Here is a 6343-nt window from a genome sequence, read left to right as displayed (position 1 = left end):
AATAAATATTTTCACTTTTAAGAGAGGTTTTTTTTTTGAGCTATTATACTTATATGTCTATTATATTTCTAGCTCAGTGGAAGTAAACCCAAATTCTTGTCAGTACAAATTTTTTTGAGAGAGAGAGAGAAGAGAATTTTTTAATATTTATTTTTCAGTTTTCAGCGGACACAACATCTTTATTTTATTTTTTTATGTGGTGCTGAGGATCGAATCCAGCGCCCCGTGCATGCCAGGTGAGTGCATTACCGCTTGAGCCACATCCCCAGCCCTCAGTACAAATTTTGATTTTTGGTCTTCATTATTGAGTTGTGAACATTAAGCAGCCGTTCTTTAATGTGCTTTGACACGTCTATCATTTTAAAGAAAGTGTGCATTTTAAGAGGTCATGTGCTATGAGCTTTGGCAGAACACAGCACATTTCTTGGGGAAATTTAATAAAGATGAACGTCTTTGCATCTTCACAATGCATGTGATCATGTCAGTCTGGACTGCTTGTTCACTCACAGGGTTCTGGGTAACTGACCAAATTTCTTACCTGAAAAAAAAAGAATTTTTAATTGCTTTTCATGTTGGAAAACAACAGAGAAGGTGGCAGATCCTAAATTAGAGTCTGGAAGCAGGAAACACAGGAGGACATTGAGGAGTACAAAGAAGAAAGAAAGTTCTATGGGAACTATATAGAAATCCTAAATCTGAAATCAGGAAGTGTCTCACAGGAGATGCCTTCCTGGCAATGGTCCAAGGAGGGGGACACACAGGGAAAGGTAGAGTTTGCTAGTTAAGTCATTATCACAGTCTTTTCCACAACCTCTAATTCCAGTTTTACATAACAGAAGGACGATCCAGAAGGTTGTGATGAAATAGAAAGTGTGAAGAGAAATGAAGAACAGGTTCTGAGAAGAATGAAGTGAGGAAGAGCTAAAGCTGCTAAACAGATAGGCACAGAGAGGAGGGAAGCGAGCTACTAGTGCAGCCCCTCAACAACTGCAGAAAGGCACCTTGGGAGATGGGAGCATCAGAGAATAGGGGAGCAGCTGGGAATAAGCAGATAAAGCAGAGTATCAGCCAGAAGTAAAACAAAGCTAAAGAGAGGCGACAACAGAGCCAGAGATGAGATGTGAATGGGTTAGAGAGAGAGAGAACAATGCTGAGGGGCTGGAAAGGATGACATTTGGAATGAGCTTAAAACTAGATGGATACTTTAAGAGAGGGAGGGTGGTTGAGTGAATGGAGCAACTGAAGAGGATCCATCAAGGGAAAAGCCAATAAGATAGGCATTGTTGTCAGGCATGGTGGAGCATGCCTGTATTCCCAGTGGCTTGGAGGATCAAAATTTCAAGGACAGCCTCAGCAAACAGTGAGACCCTGTGTCATAATAAAAAAATTAAAAAGGGGCCTGGGGACATAGCTCAGTTGGTAGAATGCCTGCTTCATATGCACAAGGCCCTGAGTTCAATCCCAGCACCCCCAAAAAAAATTAAAAAGGGCTGGGGATATGACTCAGTGGCAGAGCACCACTGGGTTCTATCTCCAGTACCAAAGCGGCGTGGGTGGGGGAGACAGATGGCACTGTGCAAAGCCATTCTAATGCTGATCACCTGCATTGAGATGAAATACCACCAGTTGAGGCCACAGGCCTCACTACACTGCTCACACTTCATACCGGCTGCAACTCTGGGATTCCCAGGCCACTCACACCAGTCCCAGAACCATCCTCAAGTCCAGATTCACATGTCTCAGATCTTAAGTTCAACAAGCCTCAGATTCAATTGCTATTCCTGTCAGCCTGTTCCTCTTCTAGCCTAATGGAACCACTCTGCATTGGCCACAATCACCAAAGCAACAAGCAAGCCAGGCAACACATGTTCTAATTTCACATTTCATTGCAAGAAAGTCCACAGCCTGCTGCAAGAGGTATCAGCAATAGCATGACTTGATTGTCCACGATTCCCAGTTTGGGAACCCTGAATTTCCTTTCTCCATATTAACACATTCCAGAAGAGGAGAAATGCCTTCCTGGTAAGGGATATAGAGCTTACCTGTAAACTGACTTTTAATGTGCATCCTCTGAGCAAACTGTCCCATTCACAAAAACTCCCACCAGCACTATAACTGCATCCTTTACTATCATCACCTCTACAGTAAGATGGTGATGGTCCCCATCACATCCTGAACCATCAGCAGAAAGCAGGGGCTCCATAGAGAGGACTTAATGCAGCTTTGTGCATACCACCGTTGTCAATGACGTGTCTACTCCTGGCTTATCACTTTCCAATTAGGAGAGCATAAAACACAAGTAAGTCAAAAGATTTTCCTTCTCTGCTGGCTCATCCCCATTCTTATTCCTCCCATCATATCAAAACTAAACAATATTTTCTTGACCTCAACTCCTATAGCTACTGACCAAATCCTCTTTTCCCATTGGGTCAACAATTATTTAAAATTATGAATAGATCAAATCCAATTGTACCACTCTCTCAAACCCTTCGAGACCCAGCTAAACAAATCCTCAAGGAGTCACAGGACCTCCCCAGGACTGAATCCCATGGCCAGTTCTGTCCTTGGGCTTGACTGTGAACAGCATTTGATACAGTTCTCCTCTAATTCCCAGATCTTTTCATTTCCTTGGCTCCTAAAACTTCATGCTTCTGGTCCTCACGCTGGCCTTACCACCAGCCCCACCCAGTCCCACCTTCTGTAGCACTTTGCACATGGGAGAGTCCTGGGCTCACCTCCTTGTCCACCTCCCAACACAGCTTTCCATGCTGATTTCCAGCGCAGGCTGTCCACTGAAGTCCCAACACAATCCCTGCCCTCTTGCTATCTCTGCTTTACCTCATGCTAACACAGCTGACTCAAAATGGCTAAAATCCAATTCTGGCCTTTTTTTCAAACCTGATTTTTCACCATCTCCCACTCCCAGTTTAATGATAACCTAGTTTTCCTGGTCACTCAGGGAGCCTCTGAAGTGCTTTTCCACATGGAGGCAGCATGATCAAATTATGGTTTTAGGAGAAATACTCAAGGCAGAAAATGCACTTGAGCCAGTGAAGGAAAGAAGTAGTAGAGAATGGGAGTTTCTGCAAGAGTCCAAAGAAACAAAAAAAAAAAAACCCAAAACTGTAATAATGGTAACAAGGAGAGAGTAAAGGGGAAAGGATAAAAATAACCATTGTAGTTGACCATATTTTTAACTATTTCTATTTTCCCATTTTCAGATTTGAACACTTATTTGACTCCTATGGAGTATTGTAAGCAAAAGTAGAGAAAACACATGAATAGAAAAACTGAGCAGGGATTTACTCGTTTTCTTCTGCTCTTGGAAAACATGGAAGATGTGGAAACAGGTGCAGATCTGGGGATGGAAAATGCAAGCACTGGGGCCAGGGCTGTGGCTCAGTGGCCGAGCGCTTCCCTAGCCTTCCCTTCGTGAGGCACTGGGTTTGATCCCTGGCACCGTATAAAAATAAAAGCAAATAAATAAATATATTGTGTCCATCTACAACTAAAAAAAAAAAACCTATTTTTTAAAAGGACACCTCATGGGAGGCTGTCCCATTAGGCCTTCCCCACCTACATGTTTCTAGCAGTGAACGAATAAGTGGGAGTCTCAGGGTGAATGAACTTCAAATCCAAATGAAAACATCTGCCATCATTTAAATGTCAGCTGAAAAAGAAATTCTGCTCTACAACACTCATCTGTTTTCTTACTCTTTTAACCACTTAAGATCATAAAATCCATAGGATTCTCTGAATAACGAATGCAGTCAGCATGGTTGGACTTTGTAGAAACTTGAGTGGCGCTGCTCAAAGGGGTATTTTATTAAGAAACTGTGACTTGAGTGGAATACAGTGGAAGGCATGCTGGCCTGGAAGTGCCCACAAACCAGCCGAGACCTTGATGAAGCCCACGTCAAGCCCAAGATTCCTCCATCGAATGAGGCAATAAGAGACTTGTCCTCACTACACGGCTTGATTCTGCAAGGACAGATCTGAGAGGGAAAGTCAAAGATCTGAGGTGCTCCTGGAGGTTGACACACCTGGAGACACTGGAGCATAAGTGGGGGGGGGGGAGGAGTGCAGGCAGAAGTCCCGGCAGTCCCAGTGACTGCTGCCCCCCATCTGTCTCTCCTGAAGCCACTAAACCCTGCCCTGCCTCGCGCAATAACCCGCCACGCGGTTCCTGCACTCACTACCTGCACCTCCTGGGAATGCGCAGCTGTGGCCTTTCAGCTCCCGAGGGGTCAGCGGTGACCGGGTCCCCGCTGCTGATGGTTGCTGCTCTGGACGGATCTGGGTGCAGCCGATTCCGAGGGCCATTACGGGTCCAGAGGAGAACCGGGACTACGGTTCCTGGGGCCATTATTGCTCCCGAGCAGGCCGAGGCGCGGATGCTTCCAGAGGCCACTGCTGCTCCCAGGCTTCCGACCTCCCCTCGCCAAGCAGGTGTGCTCCAAGGGCCCAGGCCGCGCCTCCCTCCAGGTCCCAGAGTCTCCAGCTCCGGACTCAGCACTGCGGCTTGAGGGTGGACCCGGCGGCTCCGGTGGGTCTTCACTCCTTAGGGAATGTCGAAAATGTCTCCGCCTCATCCAGGGGTTCAGAGGCGCTTTGCTGTGAGCCCCTGGCCGCCGGGAACCGCGCGCTCATTTGTCTCTAGTCCCTTTCTGCGTTCGGTGGCTGGCCGCGTGTTTGGTCCAGGAGCCAAGGTCCTCTCTTTGCACAGAGCCTCGAGTTGTGACATGAAGGAGAGAATGTGTCCTATTCACTGAACCAAGATGCTAGAAGAAGTTCCCCCTCAAAGTCTAGGCTATTCCAGATGCCCAGCATTGCTTTCCAAGGAAAGGAAAGAAGACCGAAACCGTGGCTTTTCCAGATGGCACAACGAACGCGCTTCGACTGCAAAAGAAAAAAAAAAAAAACAGCACACACAAACGAAAAAGAACACCTGTGGCCATGCCTCACCAAGGTCACGTTTAGGGTTAGCTCAAGAAACTGAGCTTGTCAACTTCAGTAACCGATTGTTTCTCCCCTTTCTTTGCAATTCTAGCTCAGTTTGCCAGCCTAAGTGCCAAAGACCATCAATGTCCAGGGACACAATTCTTACCACAGCAAAGGGACCAGATGCTCAATGTGGAAAATCAGAAACTTAACTCTTGTTGCAGTCATCAGTGGTCCTTAAGAATGCAGAGGAAAAGAACCAGAAGATTTCTGTCCAATGCATCTTGCCTTATCTTTTTTTTTTAACACAAAGAAACTTAATGCTGTATTTGAAAGCAAACACACACACACACACACACACACACACACAAGGGGACAGACCTTGAGGGACCCCCCTATGCTTTATTAAGCAACGGAGGGGCACTTTTTCAGGAGGAAAATGGCAACTGGTTACAATGGGGATCTGATTTTTATAGAGTTAAGTGAGACTTAATCATACACACTTAATCATAGCAGAATATGTGGGCTGGGCAGTCAGAGAAATAGTTGTAGAATGGGAAATTGTGAAAGTCCAGAGCCCATTACTTTTCTTTTCTCCCTGCGGGTTGTTGTTTTCCATACCCTTCTGTATTAATAAATTCAGTGTGCAGTTTAATTGGGGTAGTTTCAAAAGTCATGATTTTACAATGAGTAAGTGCAGACTTTAAAAAAAAAAAAACTTCTTGAAGGTTGAGTGTGTCTACAATGAAATCGTACTTCTTGGCAGTTGGTAAATTATCTACTCTAACATCTATCAAATTTGAATTCCACTACATTTATTTTTTGCCAAAAGATGAGTCATATTTGTTTGAAATCTGAGACAGTATGTTGAATTTTGTACATCTGTCCAAGTTTATTTCTGCCAGCCGTGGAAATCCTTCCGTGGACATCACAACACTACATTTAAGGTTAGTGTTGGTGACTTGCAAGTCCCTCAGAACCAAAATTTTAAGGTTCTGAATGTAGATGGGGTGTCAACTAAGAGTTGCCAAAGGAGCCTGCTCTTCTCCCTTAAGACTTCCCCAAGAGTTCCAAAGAACTCACTGGCAAGGGCTCTGGACTGCTTGCTATCCAAGTGTGACTGGAGGGACTGTAATGATTACTTTGGATATGAGACCCTACTTTTCTGAGAAACAGAGCACAACTTATCTATCACTTTCATTTGCAGTTCCCAAAAGATTGCCACAACCATGTCCATGCTCAGATTCTAATGATTTTTCCTATCAATATTGGATAGTAAAGTGATTTACAATTCTTTTTAAATTGAAAGCACCAATTACCATTCCTAATATTCTTTGTTTTTAACTGAGCTCTTGCATGACTTATGTTATTATCCTAAATAAATGCTTTAATAAACACAGAA

At 44.5% G+C, this 6343-nt stretch overlaps 1 long non-coding RNA gene across 1 annotated transcript; it reads left to right on the top strand.

The window, feature by feature from the left end:
- Window positions 1-242: 242 nt before the first annotated feature.
- LOC124098804 (uncharacterized) lies at window positions 243-6343 on the top strand. Its single transcript, XR_006853699.2, has 2 exons — window positions 243-2299; window positions 3222-6343. It is a non-coding gene; the product is annotated as an uncharacterized LOC124098804 (long non-coding RNA).

Source organism: Marmota monax, unplaced genomic scaffold, assembly GCF_021218885.2.
Source record: "Marmota monax isolate L192 unplaced genomic scaffold, Marmota_monax_Labrador192_F-V1.1 WCK01_AAM20220418_F8-fsc00148, whole genome shotgun sequence".
In the NCBI taxonomy this organism is placed as follows: domain Eukaryota; kingdom Metazoa; phylum Chordata; class Mammalia; order Rodentia; family Sciuridae; genus Marmota; species Marmota monax.
Note: the sequence above shows the minus strand (reverse complement) of the source record. Positions and strands in the feature narration are given on the sequence as shown.